The 27760-nt window shown below is 39.4% G+C and overlaps 1 pseudogene; it reads right to left on the bottom strand.

Annotated features, from left to right (window-relative positions):
- Positions 1 to 739: 739 nt before the first annotated feature.
- LOC122474375 lies at positions 740 to 3309 on the bottom strand (annotated as a pseudogene).
- Positions 3310 to 27760: the final 24451 nt, after the last annotated feature.

Raw genomic sequence — 27760 nt, 5'->3', positions numbered from 1 at the left:
TGTACCCCAGCTGAAAGAACACAGGGTTTGACATTTTACTCAAACAATCAAACACATTTATCTTCATGAACAATAGTACCTGATACTGAGCAGTGCACCACAGGCCAACACAGATTCAGGAAGAATCAGGAGAGGCCATTCTTGTTCATGGTTGGGTTTTAACCCTGCACAGAATACTATCCCAAAACCTTTAATGGACTGCAACATGAGCAGGAAAAGGAAACTCTTGGGGCCAGATGTGTTTCCAAAATAAGAAAAAAATTTCCATCTCCAATTTAGAAATATAATGGTATCATAGTTATATCAATACCCTAGAAAGACTGAGACAGTATCCTTTTTTATAATGTTTTTTAATGTCTATTAATTTTTGAGAGAGACAGAGCACAAACAGGGAAGGGACAGAGAGAGAGGGAGACACAGAATCCGAAGCAGGCTCCAGGCTCTGTGCTGTCTGCACAGAGCCCAAAGAAGGGCTCAGACTCACAAACTGTGAGATTCTGTTCTGAGCTGAAGTTGAATGCTTAACAGACTGAGTCACCCAGGCACCCTGAGTCAGTATCTTAATGTTATCATGAGATGAAAATGTCTGTGTTCCCCCTAAGTGAGGTAAACACTGCTGGGATTTCAGAATTGTGCTCAAAGGGTTTGAGGATCTGCATCCAAGCACTGATTTATAAAGGGAAATCTTTTCAGTTTCAAAGAGAAGTATTTTTGGCACTTTATACCTGTTCTTGACAACCTAATATTTTTTGTTATCCAATTGTTCTCCTTCAAAGCCATAGCCAACCACCAGAACACTGTGATTCAGGTTTTCACTGCTGCTCTTTGGATCATAGTAGATACCTGGAGAAGGAAAATTCAATGTTGGGTTGAGAACACCCCAGATACACGTGATGGTAACTCAACCTATCAACCATAGTATGGGAAACATTTCAAAACTTGTTAAAATGACACAAAGGCAGATAATATTTAAAAGACATCTTTTTTGAGCTATGCTAATAATTTAGGTTCTCATCTAATACTGGAATAAATACAAAGTGGTGCACTCTCGTTTTTAAACAAGTGGATAAGGGCACCTGGGTGACTCAGTTGGTTAAGCATCTGACTCTTAGTCTCTGTTCAGATCACGATCTCACTGTTCATGAGATCCAGCCCCACATCAGGCTCTGTACTAACAACGTGGAGCCTGCTTAGGATTCTCTCTCTCCCTCTCTTTCTCTGCCTCTCACATGCTCATGATCTCTCTCTCTCTCTCTCTCTCTCTCTCTCTCTCTTTCTCTCAAAAATAAATGAATAAACATTTTTAAAAAGTTAAAAAAAATAGATACATCTGGGTGGCTCAGTTGGTTAAGCCTCTGACTCTTGATTTCAGCTCAAGTTATGATGTCATGGTTTGTGAGTTCGAGCCCCACATCAGCCTCTGCACTGACAGTGTGGAGCCTGCTTGGATTCTCTTTCTCGCTCCCTCTATCTCTGTTCCTCCCACACTTGTGCTGTCTCTCTCTCAAAATAAATAAATTAATTTAACAAATTTAAAAATAAACAACTAGACAAGAGGCATAGAAACCCATTTGTGAAAATCTTCTCATTCTACTTTGAGGATGTCAGCCTGAGGAAGAGCACAGAACACAAAATTACTTGAGCCAAGGGCTTTGTTCCAATTTTTTGTAGTAAAATCATTCAGAAAATTTGAAATATGTAATAATTTGTAAAATGGAAATAAGGTAAGGTATACTGATAGAATTATGCCATCTTTAAGGATACTTATGAAGTGCTGAAAATATGGGCAATATAGATCCAGTCATGTCAATGGATACATCAGGCACAAATATTACATGTACAGAATGAACAATTGTGTTAAATCCAAACCCAGAAAAATTCTACATTAAATTCTACATACCAAAGAGTCAATCTTGTCATATATCATGGTGGGTTTCCCACTTCTCTGCCCACATTTATACATAGATAAATGTTTATCTTTTTTCTAGAACTAGAAAGAATATAAGGTTGCATCGATAGCAACAGAGATGGGCCCCACACTTGCCTCTGTGATCATAATCTCCCAGCCCATAGACTCCCAGGAGACAGTCACATCAGCAGCTGAATATTCTGGATTGTGTGAAAGGCAGGATTCATCCTTTCAAAGGGAAAGGGAAAGAGACCTGATCACTATGATCCGCCTCCAGGGGAAAATGAGTGCAAGACAGTTTGTAGCTGAATGGTTTTCAATTCAAGTTGGGTATTAAGAATCCCAGGACCTGAAATGCTATTGGTTGTTTTGAAATGAACAGTAGAAGGTGTCTATTTAAATAAGAAATTCATGGTCTACCTGCCCTGAGAAATTTTTCATTCTGGAGAAATCTGTACTATATATAAGACAGCATGTATATCACCACATAGCAGAGATGTAGGAACAGTAATATGGTAATGATATGAGCAGAGAACTGTGCAAGGCTAACAAATTTTAATGACAGTTCTGAAAGTTTGCAGATACTAAGACTACAATCTAAAATGAGAATATTAAATATGATATCTCTGCTTCCTTAAAATGTTCAACTTTGATAGGAAGATCAGGAGCTCTGTTTACCTGTGCAGGATAAGGATAGGACATGTCTGAGCCCAGGACTCCATTCTCCTTAACATACTGGAAGACACAAGCCACTAGGCCACCACTGAAGCCTCCATTGCCTTTAGACAGAGAGCAGTCCACCAGGTTCTGCTCACTCAGAGAAATAAGTTTGCCAGTTTTCCGGAACATCTGTCCTTCAAGGGCACCAGTTGCACTAAAAACCCAACATAAGCCACAAACCTAATTATAAAGCTCTCAGTCAACAAAACAAATAGCAAGATTTGAGAGCATCCCACACATCTGAAACTCTGTTAAAACATAGCGAACTGCACATTGTTTCTCAGCCTACCATAGCAAGGACATTGATTCCTTTTGCCTTTATTCTTGAGAGGAACCTGCTAAATATTGTCACACCTGATCCTTCACGGGAGTTACATAGCCTTTCTCTCTCCAGTCCACAGATGAAGGGAACTCAGCAAAGAGAGATGCTCAAAATGCTTTCCCCTTCTTGTGCTTCTGGATTTGAGAGCCATTCGTCACATGCCTGAATTCTTCATTGGTCTTCAAGAAAAAGGAAATAGAATGTTAACAAGCAGGAGATTTTTTTGGTATAGTACCAGGGAGATGAAGCACAAATGGTCAGCAATTCATGCCACACTCACCATGTCACCAATGTCACTCATTGCCATCATGAAGCTATGTTTCCCTTGGTCATATTCCTGATTGTGCTGTTCAGTCATTTTTATATTCCTCTCACTCACTCCTCTCCACCCTTTTTCATCCTGCAGAAAAACAAATAACCTATCATCTTTATTTCTTCTTGTGTGTGTGTGCTAAAGATCTAATTTTATTTTATATTTTAATTATCTTTTATATAATTCCAAGTTAGTTAACCTGCAGTGTAATAATGATTTCAGGAATACAATTTAGTGATTCATCATTTACATATAACACTCAGTGCTCATCCCAACAAGTGCCATCCTTAATGCCCTGAACCCATTTCACCCATCCCCACCCTTAACACCCCACCAACAACCCTCAGTTTGTTCCCTGTATTTAAGAGGCTCTTATTGTTTGTCTCCCTCTCAGTTTTTATCTTATTTTTGCTTCCCTTCCCCTATGTTCATCTGTTTTTGTTTATTAAATTACACATATGAGTGAAATCATATGATATTTGTCTTTCTCTGACTGACTTATTTTGCTTGGCGTAATTCACTCCAGTTCCATCCATGTTGTTGCAAATGGCAAGATTTCATTTTTTTGATATCCAAGTAATATTCTAGTGTGTGTGTGTGTGTGTGTGTATACATACACACACACACACACACACACACATATATATATATATATATATATATATATATATATACCACTTATTCTTTATCCATTCATCTGTCGGTGGACTTTTGGGCTCTTTCCATGCTTTGGCTGTTGTCAATAGTGCTGCTATAAACATTGGGGTGCATGTGCCCTTTCAAATCAGCACTCCTGTATCATTTGGGTAAATGCCTAGTAGTGCAATTGCTGGATGGTAGGGTAGTTCTATTTTTAATTTTTTAAGGAACCTCCATACTGTTTTCCAGAGTGGCTGCACCACTTTGCATTCCTACCAGCAGTGAAAAAGTGTACCTCTTTCTCTGTCTCTTCACCAACATCTGTTGTTGCCTGAGTTGTTAGTTTTAGCATTTCTGACTGGTGTGAGATGGTATCTCATTGGGGTTTTGATATGTATTTCCCTGATGATGAGTGATGTTGAGCATTTTTTTCATGTGTCTGTTAGCCATCTGGATGTCTTCTTTGGAGAAGTGTCTATTCATGTGTTTTGCCCATTTCTTCACTGTATTAGTTGTTTTTTGAGTGTTGAGCTTGATAAATTCTTTATAGATTTTGCATACTAACCCTTTATCTGATATGTCATTTGCAAATATCTGTCAATTACCTTTTAGTTTTATTGATTGTTTCCTATGCTGTGCAGAAGCTTTTTATCTTGATGAGGTCTCAATAGTTCATTTTTGTTTTCATTTCCCTTGCCTTCAGAGACATGTTGAGTAAGAAGTTGCTGTGGCCAAGGTCCAAGAGGTTTTTGCCTGTTTTCTCCTCGAGGATTTTGATGGCATCCTGTCTTACATTTAGATCTTTCATCCATTTTGAGTTTATTTTTGTGTAGCATATAAAAAAGTGGTCCAGGTGCATTCTTTGCATTTCGCTGTCCACTTTTCCCAACACCATTTGGTGAAAAGTCTGTCTTTATTTTATTGGATATTCTTTCCTGCTTTGTCAAAGATTAGTTGGTCATGTTTGTGGGTCCATTTCTGGGTTCTCTATTCTGTTCCACTGGTCTATGTGTCTGTTTTTGTTCCAGTACCATATTACTGTCTTGATGATCACAGTTTTGTATTATAGCTTGAAGTCCAGAACTGTGATGCCTCTGGCTTTGGTTTTCTTTTTAAACATTACTTTGGCTATTAGGGGTCTTTTCTGGTTCTGTACAAATTTTGGAATTGTTTATTCTAGCTCTGTGAAGAATTCTGGCATTATTTTGATAAGGATCCATTGAATATGTAGATTGCTTTGGGCAGTATCGACATTTTAACAATATTTGTTCTTCCAATCCACAAGCATGGAATGCTTTTCCATTAGTTTGTGTCTTCCTCAATTTCTTTCATAAACTTTGTATGGTTTTCATTGTATAGATTTTTTACCTCTTTGGTTAGGTGTATTCCTAGATATTTTATGGGTTTCAGTACAATTGTAAATGGTATCAATTCCTTGATTTCTCGTTCTGTTTCTTTATTATTGGTGTATAGAAATGCAACCAATTTCTGTACATTGATTTTATATCTTGTGACTTTGCTGAATTCATGTATCAGCTCCAGCAGTTTCTTGGTGGAGTCTTTTGGGTTTTCCATGTAGAGTATCATGTCTTCTGCAAAGACTCAGCGTTCAACTTCCCCCTTGCCAATTTGGATGCCTTTTATTTCTTCTTGTTGTCTGAGGCTAGGACTTCCAACACTCTGTTGAAGAACAGTGGTGAGAGTGAATATCCCTGTCGTGTTCTTGACCATTAAGGGAAAAGCTCTCAGTTTTTCCAAATTGAGGATGATATTAGCTGTGAGTCTTTTGTATATGGCCTTTAAGATATTGACCTATGTTCCTTCTATCTTTGCTTTCTTGAGGGTTTATCAAGAAACAATGCTGTGCTTTGTCAAGTGTTTTCTCTGCATCAATGAGAGGATCAGGTGGTTCTTATCCTTTCTTTCATTAATGTGGTATGTTACATTGATTGATTTGCAGATACTGAACCAGCCCTGCATCCCAGGAATAAATCCCACTTGATCGTGGTGAATAAATCTTTTAATGTATTGTTGGAACTGGTTTGCTAGTATCTTGTTGAGAATTTTTGCAACCATGTTCATCAGGGAAATTGGTCTGTAGTTCTCCTTTTCAGTGGGGTCTTTGTCTGGTTTTGGAATCAAGGTACTGTTGGCCTCCTAGAACAAGTTTGGAAGTTTTCTTTCTATTTCTATTTTTTGGAGCAGCTTCAAAAGAATAGGTGTTGACTCTCTTTAAATGTTTGGTAGTATTTCCCTGGAAAGCCATCCTGCCCTGGACTCTTATTTGTTGGGAGATTTTTGATTACTGACTCAGTTTCTTTATTGGTTGTGGATCTGTTCAAATTTGCTATTTCTTCCTGTTTCAGTTTGGTAGTTTATATGTTTCTAGGAAGTTGTCCATTTCTTCCAATTTGCCCAATTTGTTGGCATATAATTGCTCATAAGATTCTCTTATTATTGTTTGTATTTCTGCAGTGTTGGTTGTGATCTCTCCTCTTTGATTCATGATTTTATTTATTTGGGCCCTTCTCTTTTTCTTTTTGATCAATCTGGCTACAGGTTTACAGTTTTGTTAATTCTTTCAAAGAACCAGCTCCTAGTTTCATTGATGTGTTCTACTATTTTGTTTTGTTTTGTTTTGTTTTGTTTTTTTATATCATGGCTTTCTGCTCTAATTTTCACTAATTTCCCTTCTTCTGCTGGTTTTGGGCTTTATTTTCTGTTCTTTTTCAATCTGTTTTAGGTGTAAGGTTAAGTTGTATATCTGATACTTTTCTTCCTTGTTTAGGAAGGCCTGGATTGCTATATACTTCCCTCTTATCACTGACTTTGCTGCATTTCAGAGGTTTTGAGGTGTCATGTTTTCATTTTAATTGGTTTCCATATACTTTTAAATTTCCCCTTTAATTTCTTGGTTAACCCATTCATTCTTTAGTAAGGTATTCTTTGATCTCCAAGTATTCCTGGTCTTTCCAAATTGTTTCTTGTGGTTGATCTTGAGTTTCATAGCATTGAGATCTGAAAATATGCAAGTCATGATATCAATCTTTTTGTACTTGTCGAGGGCTTATTTCTGAGGCAGTATGTGATCTATTCTGGAGAATGTTCCATGAGAACTCGAGAAGAATGTGTATTCTGCTGTTTTAGAATGAAACATTCTGAATGAATCTGTTAAGTCTTTCCGGTCTAGTGTGTCATTCAAAGTCATTGTTTCCTTGTTAATTTTCTGCTTACATGATCTGTCTATTTCTATAATTGGGGTGTGGAAGTCCCCAACTATTATGGTATTATTATCAATGAGTTGCTTTATGTTTGTGATTAATTGATTTATATATTGGGTGCTTTCATGTTGGGTGCATAAATATTTACAATTGTTAGATCTTCTTGGTGGATAGACCCCTTAAATATAATATAATGCCCTTCTTTATCTCTTGTCACAGTCTTTATTTTAAAATCTGGTTTGTCTTATATGAGTATGGCTGCTCCAGCTTTCTTTTGACAACGATTAGCATGATAGATGGCTCTCCATCCTCTTACTTTCAATCTTATAGTTTCTTCAGATCTAAAATGAGTGTCTTGGACTCAACCTATCGATGGGTCTTGTTTTCTTATTCATTCTGATGCTTTATGTCTTTTGATTGAAGCATTTAGTCCATTTACATTTAGAGTGAGTATTGAAAGATATGAATTTAGTTCCACTATATTGCCTGTAGAGTTGGTGTTTCTGGTAATGTTCTCTGGTCTTTTCTAGTCTTTGTTGCTTTTGGTCTTTGATGTTTTGTTTTATCTTTCTCCACTCAGAGTCCTCCTTGAAATTTCTTGCAGGGCTGGTTTAGTGGTCACAAATTCTTTTAGTTTTTGTTTGGGAGACTCTTTATCTCTCCTGTTTTGAATGAGAGCCTTGCTGGTTAAAGAATTCTTGGCTGCATATTTTTCTGATTCATCACGTGTAATATATCTTGCCACTCCTTTCTTGCCTGCCAAGTTTCTGTGGATAAGTCTGCTGTGTACCTGATATGTCTTCCCTTATATGTTAAGGACTTTTTTCCCCTTGCTGCTTTTGTAATTCTTTCCTTGTCTATTTTGTAAATTTGACTATGGCATGTCTTAATGGTGGTGGGTTTTGTTGAATCTAATGAGAGATCTCTGTGCTTCCTGGATTTTGATATTTGTGTCCTTCCCCAGATTAGGAAAGTTTTCCACTATAATTTTCTCACATATACATTCTGCCCCTTTTTCTCTTTCTTCATCTTCTGGGATTCCTATGATTTGGATGTTATTCCTTTTTAATAAGTCACTGAGTTCTCTAATCTTGTATCATGATCTTTTGCCTTTGTTTTCCTCTTATTTTCTGCTTCACCATTCGCCACCATTTTATCTTTTTTTAAACATTTTTTAAAATGTTTTTATTTATTTTTGAGACAGAGAGAGACAGAGCATGAGCAGGGGAGGAGCAGAGAGAGAGGGAGACACAGAATCTGAAGCAGGCTCCAGGCTCTGAGCTGTCAGCACAGAGGTTGACACAGGGCTTGAACTCACAGACTGTGAGATCATGATCTGAGCTGAAGTTGGACGCTTAACTGACTGAGCCACCCAGGTGCCCCTCCATAATTTTATCTTTTCTATCCCTGATTCACTGCTCTGCTTTGTCAATTATTGCCATCGTTGCACCCATTTGAGATGGTATCTGTTATAGTATTTTTATATTTTATTTCTTTTATCTCTACAAAAAGGGATTCCCTTGTATCTTCTATACCTTTTTCAACCCCAGATAGTATTCTTATTATTATGGTTCTCAATTCTAGTTCAGAAATCTTGTTGATGAGTCCCTGACTGTCATTTCTTCCTGTTCTTTCTTTTGGGATGAATTCCTTCATTTCATCATTTTGAAGGGATAAAAGGAATTAATAAAGTAAAAAAAATTAAAAATGAAAAACAAAGCAAAAAAACAAATAAAGAAAGCTAGGTCCTAGCTGTCTTTCAGTCAGATTGTTGAAAGAAGCATGAGAGAATAGAGAAAAAAGGGAAAGGAAAGAAAAAAAGGTAAGAAAACATTTAAAAGTTAAAAAAATGTATAATAAAGAAAATGAAAAAGAGAAAAAGTTTTAAAAATAAAAGATAAAGTAAAAAAAGAAAAAAAAATTCTTTGTATATCCAAAAAAGAGAGAGAAAAGAAAACAACTTAAGGAAAAACAGAGGTGCATAAAATGAACAAGTAAGGGAACGAGCAAGAAAGAATGACACCTGAATGAAGTTACATCCAGTTTCTCCTAGAACTGAAACTATGAAGCATTCTACAATCCATAATCTTTTAAAAAATTTTTTAATGTTTATTTATTTTTGAGAGAGAGAGACACACACACACAAAGTGTGACTGCGGGAGGGGTAGAGAGAGAGAGGGAGACACAGAATCTGAAGCAGGCTCCAGGCTCTGAGCTGTCAGCACAGATACTGACACAGGGCTTGAACACACAGACTATGAGATCATGACCTGAGCCGAAGTTGGACGCTTAACCAACTGAGCCACCCAGGTACCCCAACAGTCCGTAATATAACCAGGTGGAGTGACTTGTGCTGATCTTCTGGAGGGTGTGCTTGGAGGGGTCAGTTAGGCAGTTAGCTGGTTTAACAGCTCCTTTCTTCACTAGGTGGCGCTGCTTAGCTTACTGGGATGGATCAGTGTGAGTGTGTGCATGCGCATGTGTGAGATAGCTTCACCTAGTTCCCTAGTATCTGGCACAGGAAGTTTGTGTTCTCACCCACCCGTGATTAAGCATCCCTCTGTCTCAGGTCTTTGTCCACTCCCTGTATCTATCTTGTCCATGTCCAAGCTGTCTGACGTCCAGGCGGCACCTCCCTCTAGAGTTTTATCTCAGTTGAGGCTGTGTTTCAAAATCCCCTAATTCAGAGAACACTGTGGTTTGTATCCATGCCAAATCTCTGGAGGAGGGTCTCGCTGAGCAAGGGCCAGGTGCCGCCTTGCCCCAGAAAATGTCTGTGCAGTCATGCAGTGACAGAGGTTCAGAGATTATGACAAACCACAACACACAGCAGGAGCCAGGTTTACTGCAGTCTGGCATCTTTATCCCAATAACCACAAACTTAGCTACCCTCTGTGGTCCACTGGGACCTTTGGCCTCTACCAAATGCACTCCAAGCAGGGGAACCACTTCTTCCCATGTGGCACACAGATCAGTCAGACCCCACTGCCTGTTCCTAGGGATTTGCCCTGCTTCCTCATCAGAGCACAGCCAGGAACTGAACTCTGAAATTTCACTCTGCTCTCCACTCTTTATAGAATCCTGGTGGTATTGAAACCGTCTTCTTTCTCCCTGTAAATGATTTTGGGGAACAGATTTCTTGTTCAGTCCCCTGTGAGTATTTTCACTTTCTCTTTCTTTCTCTCCAGCTACTTTCAGGGAGAGGGCTTTTAGTGCATGATCCCGATGTGCAGCACTCTCCCTATTTCTCTTTCTTTCTCTGTTCTCTCTCCATGAAAGTGGCTCCCTTCCCTCCAGGGCTTTCCTCTCCCGCACTTGACTTCTCCACACCATGGACCTGCTGAGTTCTGTAGCTCAAGCTATGCAGATTGTTGCACTAATCCTCAGATCAATTTCCTAGGTGTTCAAAATGGTTTGGTGGTGATGTAGCTGCATTTCAGTGATGAGACAATTCAGTGTCCATGCTGTTCTGCCATCTTAAATCCTTCCCTATGATCTTTATTTCTATTTAAAACCAACTCATCTGCTCCAAGTGGATGTGCTCACAGAGGAGGAGAAAACATAGCCAAAGATGGCCTGATGCTTCTGGGGTCTGTTCCCCAGCAACCACAGAGCAGGACATATGCCCACATTGTGCACAGCCATGGTGCCCTGCTTATTGCCTTGGTAAGAGTGGGTTCAGGAAGCTACTCTCTGCTCTGAACTCCTACCAACATGGAACGTTCTCTGCAGGGGTCCCTCTGGACAGGTTAGATGTTACTCCATATAGCTTCCCGTGTGTTGCCTTCCACTGGGATCAATGTGCATCAGAGCTCTGATTGAGTTGTGGAGCAGGTGAAGCTATTCCCAAGAAAAGGGCAACAAGGAAGAGAGAAGAAGGAAGCTTATCTCAAAACCTAAGAAAGAAAAACACATGAGTTTCTGATTAAACCAAACCATCTAAAAAACCATCCTCTTTTCTTCTGAGATGTTAGAGCCACCACGGTGGAGAACAAACATTGAATATATTCTCTGACGTGTTTGCACAGGGCTGGGGAGGAAGGTTGAGGATGTGGGTTGTGCAGGGGACTTGCCGAACTGCTCCCTGCCCTGAGACCACTGCTGCCTCCAGGGCATGTGGACAGGGACACATGGCACTGCCATCCCACAGTGCAGCTGGAGGGGTGTATCATGGGGCCACTACCTTTTGGCGGCAGTTCCAGATGGCCCCGCCCCTCAGGATTGACTCCATGCTTCACCTGTGGCAGGGGAAGCTACCCTGGCCCAGTCACAGGTGCAGGTCCAGGTTAGTTTAGGGTCCCAGGCTATGCATTAAGGCCCTGGTTTTCCCAGGGCCAGCCCCCCCTCCCACCCCACTGTGTGTCTCAATGTGATTGTCTCAGCCTGCCTGTGCACAGAGCCTCTGGGTTCTGCCTACTGGCAAGTGAAAAGGCTGGGTCTCACTTGCCCAGGGAAAGTGGTATGTGACTCAGTTGACCTGGAGAAGGAAAAGTTGGGGAACTAGAGACTGTGCTTGAGGAGAGGTCCATACCTTCCCTGGGGACCCAGATCAACTAATTACCCCTAATTCATGTGCTGGCAGGTGGTTCATGATTAGAAGTCACTTGGGAGCCCCAAGTAGGTTTCCAGCCTCAGCCTACATGTCCTTTCATCCTAGAGTTTTGGATTAAAATCTCCCTGAACACTGAGAACACCATAATCTAGTCTAGCAGTTCCTGATTATCTCAGGCAAAGGTGGGTGCAAGTGGAGGAGGCAGAGCCCAGAGACAGATTTATTATCACTATTTCAGGATGGGATGCTTCTGGATTTTGGAAGAATCTGGAGTGTACTGTCAATCCCCAAACAGTTTCCCAAATCCTTAGAAGGAAATGGGCACATGGGAAGGGTGTCCAGGGAAGGCATGGTAGTCTGTAATTCTCCTTTCCTGTGTCTTCCAGGCTGGGATTCTTCTCCCTTATTATGTCTTTCTCAAAGCCAACAGAAAGGAGTTCTTTTCAGACAAATATGGTTTAATAAAAGGAGGAAAGGTGGAATGTAGAAACTGCTTTTTCCTCCCCATTCTCTGCATTATGGATGTTCTTCAGTATCCAATGAGCTTTTCTTGAGATTTAATTTAAAAGCTTCAGAAAGACATTTATTTCAAGCAAAAAAGTATTTACCGGGAGACAATTAATTTGCCCTCTGATGACGGCTTTTGCTCTCCTTATAAACAGGATTCCACACATCTAGACAGTGGTTCAGGACCTCCTTCTCTAGACCTACATCCATGAGACACCCCAGTGATCTTCCTCACACATTGTCTCCAGCACTTCTCTGTTCCAGGAGAGCAGTGATCAAAGGGATTCTGTACACAGGCTGAGTCAGGGCTGGGCCAGCTGGGCCATTCTACAGCTCTCCCTGTTGTGGGGCCCTGGCAGGCTCTGCAACATCCTCAGCCTCAGTTTCCTCAGTGAGGACATGGAATAATAATTAGGTTTTCCTCAGAGGATTCTTGTGAAGATTAAATGAGATAATACATATCAGGCATGAGTATACAGTAGAGCTAATTTGCTACTGCTTCCTTGTGAGGGCTGTTGAAAAGAAATCCACAGGCCCAACATGATGTCGCTTAGGTTAAGGGCCCAAGTCTGGAAACCAAGACTTAATACCTAACCCAACTGCAGGTTCAACACTCAGCAAGGTAACCTTGAAAGAGTCAACCTGGAATTTCCTGGTCCACACTGGGGAATCTACTAAGAGCACCTCTGCTCTTCTTAGCAGGGCCACCTTTTCCAAACAATGAATTCCTTACTAATAAACTCCTTACTTCTTTTTATGCTTTTTTCTCTGCCTTTTAAGACATTTCTTTTGTTTAGCTCAGGGAGGGGCAGAGAGAGAGGACAAGCAATTCCATACTGTCAGCACAGAGCCTGACTAGCGGCTCTCTCTCAGGAACCATGAGATCATGACCTGAGCTGAAATCAAAAATCTTAACGAACTGAGCCACACAGGTGCCCCTGTTTGTCCCATTTTTAAATCAATTCCTCCTGAGCCCAGGTGACAAATAAAAATTCACATTATCCCTTCCTTTCCAAGTCCAGACTCATTGGTTATGGATCCTTTTTCCCCTAGGAATATTTCCTTCTTGCCCCTCTGGTTTTACATCCTCAGAAGGTGGCTTGGCTTTCCACTTGCCTGGGCTCTCTCTTCAGTTATCTTTGGGAGTGGCTCTAGCTCTTGTCAAAGTAGTACTGTTTACACTCTCTTTGAGGATGTCTTTTCGGATCCATGTTTAATCTGACAGAAATGTTACCATTTTTCCTGGCTAAAACCTGATAATATATTTTTAAAATTTTTAATAATTCTATAGTAAAAAGTTTTGGCCAAATTAAAAGCTGCTAAGGAATTTTTTCATTTTTCTTTTTTTTTCATTTTTTAATTTTTAGGCTTTTTCTGTTAAGCAAAATTTACCCAGAAGAAGACTTTCTCACAGATGGATGGGTGTGTCAGTCCTTTGACTGTTATTAAAGCAACAGGCCAATTCTTTGAGAAGCTAAAAACAGATGTCCTTGTCTTACAGATCTAGTCTTCACTGGAGCACAGAGATCTGGTTCCAAAAATAATCCAAAGAATGCCAATCCTTTTTACTAATCCACAAACCTCCCTTATTTATCTCAAAAGGCTTACAAGTATTGTAAAAGTTCTTGCTCAACTAGATCAAAAGTCCTTCTAGAAAGTGCTTGCATTTTTTTCCTTTGCCTTCAAAATATAAACATTCAGTGTTCTGCTGGTCTTCTCCAGGAATTTCTTATCTGGGCCATCTCTTCACAGTGCAGATTCCAGGGAGACCATTGTTACCAAGCAAACATGGAAGGCAAAGCCATTTAAAACTTGATTTGCCAAGGATAAATAAAAATCTTAAGTGTCTTCTCCACAAATATAAAAAAAAAAAAACTTTAGCCATCTAGACCAACAATCTTAACTTATTCTATCGGGCAGAAAAATAAAAACAGATCCAAACTTAAAAGTTTTTTTTTAAGATTTTATTTTTTAGGTAATCTCTACACCCAACATGGGGCTTGAACCAACAACCCCAAGGTCCAGAGCCACATGCTTTACCAACTGAGCCAGGCAGGTGCCCTGAAACTAGTACGTTTTATACCTATTCCACGACAGTAATTTTACAACAGAGGCTATACGGTCTGCGACTCTGTATGTTCACATGCATCTTTATATGTATGACAAATGCCTCTACATTCGGATGGCATTGCTAAAATTACTTTGTGAAGACCTCTATTTAGTTGCTTTGAAGGCAAATGACATTAAGCACTGGGCATTCTAAAACTCCAAAGGTAGAAACTAACCCAAGTGCTTTCAAATTCAAAACATCTAAGAAATTATTTGATATTAAAGGTACTTTAAGGGGCACCTGGGTGGCTGGGTGGGTTAAGTGTCTGACTTCAGCTCAGGTCATGACCTTGCAGTCCATGAGTTAGAGCTCCATGTCAGGCTCTGTGCTGACAGCTCAGAGCCTGGAGCCTTCTTCAGATTCTGTGTCTCCCTCTCTCTCTGCCCCTCCCCTGTTCATGCTCTTTTTCTCTCTCAAAAATAAAGATTAAAAAAAAATTAAAGGTACTTTAAGGTTGATGGTTTAATGAACACAAACACACCTTTAGAGTTATCAACAGTAAATAACCAGACTTTTATTCTACCTGAGTTTACTAGCCAAATAAGTTATGTTACCTCTTATAAGATCTTCCATCCACAAAAAACACAATAGCTTAAGATAAAACTGACTTTGCCTAATGCTTAATAAAGCTTTGTAAGTAATCTGCACATAATTGTTAAAAACAAGTAGATTGGGGCGCCTGGGTGGCGCAGTCGGTTAAGCGTCTGGCTTCAGCCAGGTCACGATCTCGAGGTCCGTGAGTTCGAGCCCCGCGTCGGGCTCTGGGCTGTTGGCTCAGAGCCTGGAGCCTGTTTCCGATTCTGTGTCTCCCTCTCTCTCTGCCCCTCCCCCGTTCATGCTCTGTCTCTCTCTGTCCCAAAAATAAATAAACGTTGAAAAAAAAATTAAAAAAAAACAAGTAGATTAAATATCATTAAATATTTACTCCAAAAAGTAAATTTTTTAAATGTGTAGGTGCCAAGAGCGGGCTGCCCCATCATGGGCAACCTAGGCATAATATTTATTTTTGAGTTAAAAGCAATCAAAACCCAGCTAATTCAGGAAAAACTCTTTACCAACCCCTTCAACTATCTGCCTATAGTAGGAAGAGGGCATTAAGAGAAATTCCTCCTTAACTGAGAAATTAACCTGCACAAGACAAACATTGTTTTCCAAACATCTCCTCTCACCTGCCTGCCAGTGGTCTCCCTCCTCTTTGTATCCCCAGCCTTCACCCTTCTCCTCATCTCAGGATGTCAAGTGAGCCTCATGTCACCTGTCATTAGAATTCCATACCAACATGTATTCCATGTATGTACAAAACTAAATTTGATTTTCTCCTGCAACTTTGTCTCACATCAGTTAGATTCTTAGCCCAACTTGAAGGACCTTAAAGGACAGAAGAAATTCTTCCTTCTGGTAACTAACAAAGTTCAACCAAGTAAATTGGGAGATCTAAGTGGCTTTCTGAAATCCTTCATGAATCAGGCAGGACCCCACTGAGCATGTAGAGATGTGCATCCAGGAGTGGAACAAAATGGAAGATTTTTATAGAAGGGGATGTCCAGAAAGTTATTAGCAAAGGAATAGGATTGTTCCTGGAAATATTTTTTTTAGGGGACAAAGCGTGGTTTCCACCTCACCTCTTTGAGGGAGGGAGAGAACCCAAATGGCTGACTCATTGGACTAGATTGAAAAGGTCCTGGCTGATGGGTTAAAATTATATTGGTGGGGTAGATGGAAAGTGCAGTTAGGTTCTGTATTAAGAACCAGTTTGGGAACTCAGCTGAAGTGACATTTTGGAATTAAAATGACTACCTCTGAAGAGTATTGAAAAGATTATAGAGGATAAGTTATATGGCAGTCAACATACAATCCCTAGCATGTAGCTACTACTCTTATTCTTAATGATGTTCTGGAATTTAAGAGAGCCATTATCATCAAAACACCCTTGTTAGGGTCATATCTTAAGATATATCACTGAAGATTTTAGAACACTGAAGATTTTAGATATATTTTTAGATATATCACAGTCCAAAAATACTAGGACACATGACAAGCCCTTGAGGTCTAGGGAGGGCAGAGCACCTGAAGTCACAAGACCCAGCAGAGATGGACATAAGATTAGGGTCAGAAGGCCACAACTCTCTCAGCTGGAGCCACTCCAACACACTGCCTCAGGTGTGCTCTGTGCTTAAGGTTGGATGGAGAATGAAGGATTAAGGTGCACGTGGACTCTCTCAACCAATCCAGCTTCCATCATCATGGCTTTCTGCCCAGATTTTCTTTCCTTATTGAGCCCCCAAATGGTCATAGTGCATGGAACTAGGCCACCTGTGGGTAGATTATTGGGCAAAATGCAATGCTGCCTCCTGGATTCACCTCAGTGAGCCTTGCTCATCGGTGATCAAGCTGGTGTTCTTCCCCCCTTTTCTTGCATGCTCTCAGAAAAATAATCGGCAGGTCAAAAACTACTTTCTCCACTTCTAGTGGATTCACTCTCCAAACTGGGCTTGTCAGCAAACATGAGTCGACAGTTGCCTTAAAATTTCGGTGTCTAGGTCTTGACCTATTTGTAATCTAATGGAAAAGGTAGTTGTCTTTTGCGAAAATACAGAGTAGGTGAATGTCTAATTATCAAGTGGAACAACTAACCAAACCAGCGACCTAGCTCATGAGCAACAGTGTCACATGTTGCTTACATGGTCGTCCTGGGGATGGGACAGGAATGCATCATTTCCCTGGCTTGTCTCCCCCCATTAGAGCTTTCATGAACAACTTGGCAGGGGCTGTTTTTAAGGATTCTCAGAGGGACCTTGGCCATTGTCCTTCCAGCAATTTCTTCTGTTTATTTTTTAATTAAAAAATATGTAATCATTTTGAAAGTATGACAAAGTTCTGGTAAGTGAGATTAAAAAAAAAGGATCCAAAATTCCAGTCTACTTCCTTGTGGCCTCATGAAACCAGTAGACAACTGGGATTTATGGCTCGCTCAGGAATACTCTGTTTTGACTAATGGCCTTTGATCATCATAATAACTTTTATCTCATCTTGCAGATGAATGAACTAAAACTTAGAGAGGTTTGGGAACTTCCTTAACAAGCAAGCAGGGAGCCAGGATTTTACCTCAGTAGCTGTAAGCTGTGACTCCAGATCAGACAGCAGGTAGCACCGCAGGGCTGTGCCAGACCCAAGATGGATGGCCGACAATCGGTTAAGATAATGGAAGAGAATTGCAAAGGACAATAATGTTTTATGCTGCAGTCCAAGGGACCTCACACTTCCCCCCACCACCTCCCCAAAGTCCATACCCTAGGCACAGTCCCTAAAATGGTAGTTTGGAGAATTGTTGCTGGGCATGGGAAAACATTTGTAGAAATCAGAATCTTGTTTTTATGATGATCAGTACTAGAATCTACTATCTACAAAGCCATGTGACTGGAACATATATGCTCTATATAATCACTTCGTTTTTATCAAAGATATTCAAATTAACATTCATTTATTTGCAAAATAAGTCTAGTTTTTAAAAATACTTGTCCTGTTAATTTACCTAAGAGTAGCGAGAATAGTGATTGGCATATGACTTCACTCATATGTGGAATTTGAGAAATCACAACAGATAACATAAGGGGAGGGAAGGAAAAGTAAGATAACAACAGAGGAGAAGGCAAACCATGAGACACTCTTCAATACAGAGAACAAACTGAGGGCTGCTGGAGGGGAGGTGGGTAGGGGGATGGGTTAAATGGGTGATGGGAAGTAAGGAGGACACTTGTTGGGATGAGCACTGAGTATTATATGTAAGTGATGAATCATTCGGTTCTACTCCTGAAGCCAAGACTACACTGTATGTTAACTAACTTGAATTCAAATAAAATAAAATAAAATAAAATATAAAATAAAATAAAATAAAATAAAATAAAATTTAATAAATAGTGATTGATCATGTAGGCTCTTTAAAAGCTGCTTTGATGGAACTTTTCATAGAAATTTCTCTATTGAACTTTTAATAGCTTCTCAAGGCCAGAGGCCAAGCTAATTACTTGCCCTCAGAGTTCACCTGCAATACCTATAGATTTGGGGGGAATTCCTCTCTACTCAAGGTTCCCCAAATATCCTGAGGTTCCTGTATCTGTCAGGAAGTGACCTTCTTTACTCACTTAGTAAGGCTGCTGGGAACTCTATACCAAGGTACCTGGCTGACATCTTCACGGGGCTTAATAGGCTCCATAAAGTCAACCTTAGTTCTTTAAAGCTGTCTGGTCAGGTCTGAGTCTGTGCATGTCTTTCTCAGGTAGGACATTCCCGTCAAAGCCTTGGTAATGTAACCAGTGTTTCCAATGTGTCCCTGTTGTAAGGAAAACAGATTCTCCATGAACGTATGCAAATAAACATATTGCCATAAGAATATAAGACTACTCACTCAAGTTCTGAATTTTGGAGGGTTCGGGTGGGGAGAAAAGATGGCTGTTTGAATCCTGCTTACAACAGTGTAATGCATCAAATTGGTAGAAGTCAGTTAGCTTAAAAGAAAACATTTCCTTAACAAAACATTTTTTAAGTGAGCATGAAGTCATAAAAATGTTACCAATCTTGCTTGGTTCATTCAGTCCTATGTTATTAAGTCTTGTTCTGCTCGAATCCAGTTTTTCCACTAGTTCTGGATATTTTTACATAAATCGGTTTTATGACCTTAAGGTTATCAGAAATCTGCACTCAGAGTTTTGTTTCTATTTTTTATTTTTTTCATGAGCCTTACTGAAGATGAAACACATTGGCAGGAGCTTTTATAAAAGTATTTGAGTAGAAGTATAAATGTCTGTAAGTCGTTGAAAGCTTAAAAATGGCCATGGTTAAAGAGCTGGTGAGAGTTCATGACAATACAATTGACAAGGACAATTGACAAGGACGTTTGGTTGTTTCTGTGACACACAACACTTCAATATACTAACAGACCTGGACATCAAGTCTCTGTGGGCTTTATATGATTTTTGAAACATTCATTTTAATAACATCTCTACACAATTATAGTCTAACAGGATTTAGCATCACTTACTCGACAATGCTTTAACTTATGTCATTTTTTTAAAAAAAATTTTTTTTCAACGTTTATTTTTGGGACAGAGAGAGACAGAGCATGAACGGGGGAGGGGCAGAGAGAGAGGGAGACACAGAATCGGAAACAGGCTCCAGGCTCCAAGCTGTCAGCCCAGAGCCTGACACGGGGCTCAAACTCACGGACTGCGAGATCGTGACCTGGCTGAAGTCGGACGCTTAACCGACTGCGCCACCCAGGCGCCCCTTTAACTTATGTCATTTTTAATACACCAAGAAAGTCTAATTAACTTAATTTCTCAGAAAATCTTTGAAATGTTCCATGAGCTCTCTGGAAATCTTAAGTTAGATTGTGGTCAAAAGACTTGATTTCAGAAATTTATTTTGGGAAGTTTGTGTATATATCTATATATCTATATATATCAAGTTTGTGTGTATATATGTATATATATATATCAAAAGATTGGAACATTTGATTAAACTAGATCATAGATCATTATGTGACAATAGTTGTCAATTTAACCAGTGATAATAAAAGATGCCAAAGGAAAAAAAAAGATATCAGAAGTTATATAGTTATGAGCAAAATTTAGCTCTTTAATAGAAAGACTGAGGTTTCTTTAAGTTTTCAAAAACTGGATAGACATAAAAAATTATTTTCACAATATATAGAATCCTTTTTTTTTGTCAGGTAACTTTAAAGGTAAAGAAAAACCTTTGTTTGTAATTTTTAATTAACAGCCAAATATTAGTTCAAGAAAACTTTGTTCTCTTAACAAAGAGAAAACAAATTTTCCATGAGAGTGCCTTTTCTTTCTCTTTTTAAAAAAATATTTATTTATTTAGTTTGAGAGAAAGGGATAGTGAGAGAGAGAGAGAGTGCACACAAGTGGGGGAGGGGTGGAGAGAGAGAGGGAGTATCCCACTGACAGTGCGGTGTCTGATGGGGGCTTGAACTCACAAACTGTGAGACCATGACCTGAGCCAAAGTAGGACCCTGCACCAAGGTAATTTTACCAGGGAGAAACCGGGACAACCTGAGGGACCATAGGTGGATGCTTGCGAACTGGGGGAGATAAAACAGGCCACATAGGCATGGAGGGGAGGGATCCCCTTCTGCCGAGAAACAAAAGGAAGAGAAAGAGCAGCTGGGGAAGTGTAGGCTTGTATCTGGGCAAGAGAAAAAAACTCGGACCAGGATGGAGAGAGATCCCATCTCTAACCGCAAGTCAGAGGATCTCTAACTGCAGACCCCATCTTGGGACTGGGGCAGCTGCCCTGTTCACACATCTGGGGAGGAAGGGAGTCACCTCCAGGTTCAGTGGTAGATCAGGAGTGCAGTCCGCAGCAGGAGAAACTGGTCCCCTCCCCTGAAGAGCTGTGGCACAGGACAAAACCAGCCAGAATCTCATATTGGGAGATGCTTCCCCAGTACTGGGATGCACGGAGCAGGAGTTTAATTCCTAGCCAGGCACCAGGGCAGAAGAGTGTTGGCAGAGTGAGACAGACAGCCTTGTCTGTGCCCATGGCACAGTGAGGACGACACCAAAAGAGTGATTTGGGACACTAAGCCATGGAGAAGAGACTGAGAGGTCATCATTTTTCTCCCCACCACCACCAAGGTGGGGCGTCAGGGATCAGTCTGAGGGGCCCACAGTGGAGGTGGGACCAACCTACACCAAACTACACCCCTCTGAGCCAGGTAACTGTGTGTCTACTGGGGCAGGATAGACACTGTGGAACCAGACGAAACCCTCCTCCAGACCAGCACCGCTGCATTGCCTAGATTAATTCTAGAACAATTCTTGATATATAGATATAGTCTCCCCTCCATTTCTCCTTCTGACCTCTTCCCTACTCTAGGCTGGTTATTCTGGTTATTGGTTTGTTTAAATAAACATATTTAATCCATTCTCTTGGTACATGTTCTATACCTCCTTCTTTACATTCCTTTCTCTCAGGAGTAATCAAGCCATATAGTTTCTCTGTCTGGGTAACATTATCTTCGTTTCTTTTTCCCCGCTTCCTTCCTTATTTTCTTTTCTCTTTTTATGGATTAAGCCTTTTAGTCTCTCTGCTTGGCCAATGTTTATTTTTTCTTTTTCACTGGCCCTATCATTTCTCTCTTTGTATGTGCTCTTCCATCAGTACCACCTTCATCCTGTTCTTTACTTGTAGCTGGTGTTTCTGGTTTTTTGCTTTTGGATTGTTTTTAGTTTTTTGTTTTATTTGTTTGTTTGTTATATTTGTTTTTGTGTTTGTGTGTTTTTGTTTCCTGTTTGTTTGTTTTCCTTTATAGGCTACTTCAAGGAATAAATCAAAGTACACCTGGTGGAGGGTCCAAAACATCACTATGAGTAGGGAAATAAAATAACCAAAGTCACAACAACAGAGAGCAAGTAACACTCTCCAAAAAAACACCTCCTGAAGGGCCCAGCCCTGGACAGTGTATAACTCTTCTTTAATACAGCAGTGCTCACAGGTGCAGAGCACATAACAAGCTTTTAAAACTCATAAGGGACAGAAAACTAGCCAAAATGATGAAACAGAAGAATTCTCCTCAAAAGAAATTCCAGGAAAAAACTGACAGCTAAAAAATTGATCAAAACAGATTTAAGCATCATAACAGAGCAAGAATTTAGAATAATGGTCATAAAATTAGTTGCTGGGCTTGAAAAAAGCATAGGAGACAGCAGAGAATCTATTGCTACAGAGATCAAGGGACTAAAAAATAGTCATGATGAATTAAAAATGCTATAAATGAGGTGCAAAATAAAATGGAGGCGGCCACAGTGCAGATTGAAGAAGCAGAGGGGGAGAATAGGTGAATTAGAAGATAATTAGAAGAAAAAGAGGAAGATGAGAAAAAGAGCAATAAAAAAAAATCCAGGATCACGAAGGGAGAATTAGAGAACTAAGTGATTCAGTCAAAGAGAACAATAGCTGTATCATAGGAATTCCAGAAGAAGAAGAAGAGAGAGAAAGGGGTTTGAAGGTGTACTTAAACAAATCATAGCTGAGAACTTCCCCAATCTGGGGAAGGAAACATGCATTGAAATCCAAGAGGCACAGAGAACTCCCTTCAGATGTAACTTGAATCAATCTTCTGCACAACATATCGTAATGAAACTGGTAAAATACAAGGATATAGACATAATTCTGAAAACAATTAGGGATAAGTGGACCTTAACATACAAAGGTAGGCACATAAGGGTAGTAGCAGACCTATCTACTGAAATTTGGCAGGCCAGAAAGGAATGGCAGGAAATCTTCAATGTGATGAACAGGAAAAATATGCAGCCAGGAATCTTACCCAGCAAGCCTGTCATTCGGAATAGAAGGAGAGATAAAGGTTTTCTCAAACAAATAAAAACTGAAGGAATTCATCACCACTAAACCAGCCCTACAAGAGATTCTAAAGAGGACCCTGTGAGTGAAATGTTGTAAGGACCACAAAGTACCAGAGACATCACTACAAGCATGAAACCTACAGATAACATGATGACTCTAAGCCCATATCTTTCAATAATAACACTGAATGTAAATGGACTAAATGCTCCAATCAAAAGATAGGGTATCAGAATGGAAAAAAAAAACAAGACCCATCTATTTGCTATCTACAAGAGACTCATTTTAAACATGAGGACACCTTCAGATTCAAAGTGAGGGTATGGAGAACTATCTATCATGCTACTGGAAGTCAAAAGAAAGCTGGAGTAGCCATACTTATATCAGACAAACTAGACTTTAAATTAAAGGCTATAACAAGAGATGAAGAAGGGCATTATATAATTATTACAGGGTCTATCCATCAGGAAGAGCTAACAATTACAAATGTCTATGCACCAAGTATGAGAGCACCCAAATATACAAAACAATTAATCACAAACATAAGTAATCTTACTGATTAAAATGTGGTAATTGCAGGGGACATTAATACTCTACTTACAACAATGGAAAGATCATCTAGACAGAGAATCAATGAAGAAACAATGGCCCTGAATGATACATTGGACCAGATGGACTTGACAGATATATTTAGAACTCTACATCCCAAAGCAGCAGAATATACTTTCTTCTTGAGTGCACATGGAACATTCTCCAAGATAGATCACATAGTGGATCACAAAACAGCCCTCAATAAATATAAAAGAATTGAGATCATACCATGCACACTTTCAGATCACAATGCTATGAAACTTGAAATCAACCACAGGAAAAATTCTGGAAAACCTCCAAAAGCATGGAGATTAAAGAACATCCTACTAAAGAATGAATGGGTCAACGAGGCAGAGAAGAAATTTAAAAACATATTGAAACAAATGAAAATGAAAATACAACAATACAAACCCTTTGGGACACAGCAAAGGCAGTCCTAAGAGGAAAATACATTGCAATCTAAGCCTATCTCAAGAAACAAGAAAAATCCCAAATACAAAATCTATCAGCACACCTAAAGGAACTAGAAACAGAACAGTAGACACACCCCAAACCCAGCAGAAGAAGAGAAATAATAAAAATCAGAGCAGAAATAAACATTATAGAATAAAAAAAACCAGTAGAACAGATCAATGAATCCAAGAGTTGGTTTTTTGAAAAAATAAACAAAATTGATAAATCCGTAGCCAGGCTTCTCAAAAAGAAAAGGGAGGGAACCCAAATAGATAAAATCATGAATGAAAATGAATTATTACAACCAATCCCTCAAGCAATTATCAGGGAATACTATGAAAAATTATATGCCAACAAACTGGACAACCTGGAAGAAATGGACAAATTCCTAAACACCCACACACTACCAAAACTCAAACGGGAAGAAATAGAAAATTTGAACAGATGCATAACTAGTGAAAAAATTGAATAAGTTATCAAAAATCTCCCAACAAATAAGAGTCCAGGACCAGATGGCTTCCCCAGGGAATTCTACCAGACATTTAAAGCAGAGTTAATACCTATTTTTCTCAAGCTGTTCCAAAAAATAGAAATGGAAGGAAAACTTCTGGCCACATTCTATGAAGCCAGCATTACTTTGATTCACAAACCAGAGACCCAGCAAAAAAAGAGAACCACAGGACAATATCCCTGATAAATATGGATGCAAAAATTCTCAACAAGATACTAGCAAATCGAATTCAACAACATATAGAAAGAATTATTCACCATGATCAAGTGGGATTCATTCCTGGGCTACAAGGCTGGTTCCATATTTGCAAATCAATCAATGTGGTACATCACATTAATAAAAGAAAAGATAAGAACCATATGATCCTGTCAATCAATGCAGAAAAAGCATTTGACAAAATTCAGCATCCTTTCTTAATAAAAACCCTCAAGAAAGTCGGGAAAGAAGGAACATACTTAAACATCATAGAAGTCACTTATGAAAAGCCCACAGCTAATATCATCCTCAATGGGGAAAAACTGGAGAGCTTTCCCCCTGAGATCAGGAACATTACAGGGATGTCCACTCTCACCACTGTGACAACAAAATGAACAAAATCAAAGGCATCAAAATTGGCAAAGATGAAGTCAAACTTTCACTTTTCACAGACGACATGATACTCTACATGGAAAACCCAACAGACTGCACCAAAAGTCTGCTAGAACTGGCACATGAATTTAGCAAAGTCATAGGGTACAAAATCAATATACAGAAACCGGTTGCATTTTTATACACCAATAATAAAGCAACAGAAAGAGAAATAAAGAAACTGATCCCATTCACAATTGCACCAAGAACTGTAAAATACCTAGGAATAAACCTAACCAAAGATGTAAAAGATCTGTATGCTAAAAACTATAGAAAGGTTTTGAAGGAAATTTAAGAAGGCATAAAGAAATGGAAAAACATTTCATGCTCATGTATTGAAAGAATAAATATTGTTAAAATGTCAACACTACCCAAAGCAATCTACACATTCAATGCAATCCCAATCAAAATTGCACCGGCATTCTTCTCAAAGTCTAGAACAAACAATCCTAAAATTTGTATGGAACCACAAAAGACCCTAAATAGCCAAAGTAATATTGAAGAAGAAGACCAAAGCAGGAGGCATCACAATCCCAGACTTTAGCCTCTACTACAAAGCTGTAATCATCAAGACAATATGGTATTGGCAGAAAGACAGACACATAGACCAATGGAATAGACTAGAGACCCCAGAATTGGACCCACAAATGTATGGCCAATTACTCTTTGACAAAGCAGGAAAGAGTATCCAGTGGAAAAAAGACAGTCTCTTTAACAAATGGTGCTGGGAGAGCTGGACAGCAACATGCAGAAGAATGAAACTAGACCACTTTCTTACACCATACACAAAAATAAACTCAAAATGGATGAAGGACCTGAATGTGAGACAGGAAACCATCAAAACCCTAGAGGAGAAAGCAGGAAAAAACCTCTTTGACCTCAGCCGCAGCAATTTCTTACTCGACACATCTCCAAAGGTAAAAGAATTAAAAGTAAAAACGAACCATTGGGACCTCATCAAGATAAAAAGTTTCTGTACTGCAAAGGAAACAATCAACAAAACTGAAAGGCAACCGATGGAATGGGAAAAAAAATATTTGCAAATGACATATTGGATAAAGGGCTAGTATCTAAAACCTATAAAGAGCTCACCAAACTCCACACCCGAAAAACAAATAATCCACTGAAGAAATGGGCAGAAGACATGGATAGACACTTTTCTAAAGAAGACATCCAGATGGCCAACAGACACATGAAAAGATGCTCAACGACACTTATCATCAGGGAAATATGAATCAAAGCCACACTGAGAAACCACCTCATGCCTGTCGGAGTGGCTAAAATGAACAAATCAGGAGACTATAGATGCTGACGAGGCTGCAGAGAAACAGAAACCCTCTTGTGCTGCTGGTGGGAATGCAAACTGGTGTAGTCACTCTGGAAAACAGTGTGGAGGTTCCTCAAAAAATTAAAAATAGAACTACCCTACAACTCAGAAATAGCACTGCTAGGAATTTATCCAAGGGATACAGTAGTGCTGATGCATAGGGGCACATGTACCCCAATGTTTATAGTAGCACTTTCAACAATAGCCAAATGATGGAAAGAGCCTAACAGTCCATCAACTGACAAATGGATAAAGAAGATGTGGTTTATATATACAATGGAATACTACTTGGCAATGAGAAAGAATGGAATCATGCCATTTGCAACAATGTGGATGGAACTGGAGGGTATTATGCTAAGTGAAATAAGTCCATCAGAGAAAGACAGATACCATATGTCTTCACTCATATGTGGATCTTGAGAAACTTAACAGAAGACCATGTGGGAGGGGAAAGGGCAAAAAACATTACAGAGAGGGAGGGAGGCAAACCATAAGAGACTCTTGGATACTGAGAACAAACTGAGGGTTGATGGGGAGTGGGAAGAGGGGAAAGTGGGTGATGGGCATTGAGGAGGGCACTTGTTGGGATGGGTGTTGTATGGAAACTAATTTGACAATAAATTATATTATAAGTAGATAAATAAATAATAAAAAAATAATGCTGATAATTCTAAAGACATGTCTATTTTAATTAAACCAATAAACTTAAATTACCTTTAGTACCAAATATTTTCCCAGATCACATGAACTTGGAAACATTTCAGGTGATTTTTATCTTTTGAGTTTTAGAACGCCCAATTTTACAAGCACTTGCCTTCAACTAAATAGACCTCTTTCACCCCTTAATGTTAGTGATACCATCTGGGGTAATAGAAAACATCTCACATTTACAACATATGTTGACACATACACAGACAAGATAGTAAAAACAATATTAACTTTCAGGAGAGGACATTAAAGTCCCATTTTTCAAATATCTCATGTATTTTTCTGATGACACCATTTTCTCTAGTGTTTGCATTTCAAAGAATGGCTTTAGGTCTTGGAGAAGATGGGGGTAGAAAATTTATATCAGGAAGCTGCAGAAAGAGTGTTTTAAGTTTTCTCCAAGGGAGAAATTAAGAGCATATCTTACTGATATCGGAGGTGGTAGAGTCTGGGCACAAGAGCCCTTTTAGCAGTTTGTATTTTAAAAAGCTCTCTAAATAAATCAAGTGAGTAAGCAAATAAGTAAGTAAAATTTTTTGAAGTGCCACTTTCCCTTCTTTTTTTCTCCCAGTCTCAGATGATCCAGGCTGTCTTTACATTTTAAAGCAAGTTTTATAATTGTAAGGAGAGAGAAAATAATGTACACATTTTTCTAGAGTTTCAGAGTAATTGCTATTTAAAATGGATCCTTCTTTGTGCATCCGGGTGGCTCAGTCGGTTAAGAGGTTGACTTCTGGCTTCAGCAGGTCATGATCTTATGGTTTGTGAGATCGAGCCCCACGTCGGGCTCTGAGCTCACCGTGCGGAGCCTGCTTCAGATCTTCTGTCTCCCTCTTTCTGGCCCTCTCCAGCTCACATTCTTTCT

The sequence above is a fragment of the Prionailurus bengalensis genome, chromosome D4 (genome assembly GCF_016509475.1).
Source record: "Prionailurus bengalensis isolate Pbe53 chromosome D4, Fcat_Pben_1.1_paternal_pri, whole genome shotgun sequence".
Classification (NCBI taxonomy): domain Eukaryota; kingdom Metazoa; phylum Chordata; class Mammalia; order Carnivora; family Felidae; genus Prionailurus; species Prionailurus bengalensis.
This window is presented reverse-complemented; position numbering and strand designations above follow the sequence as displayed.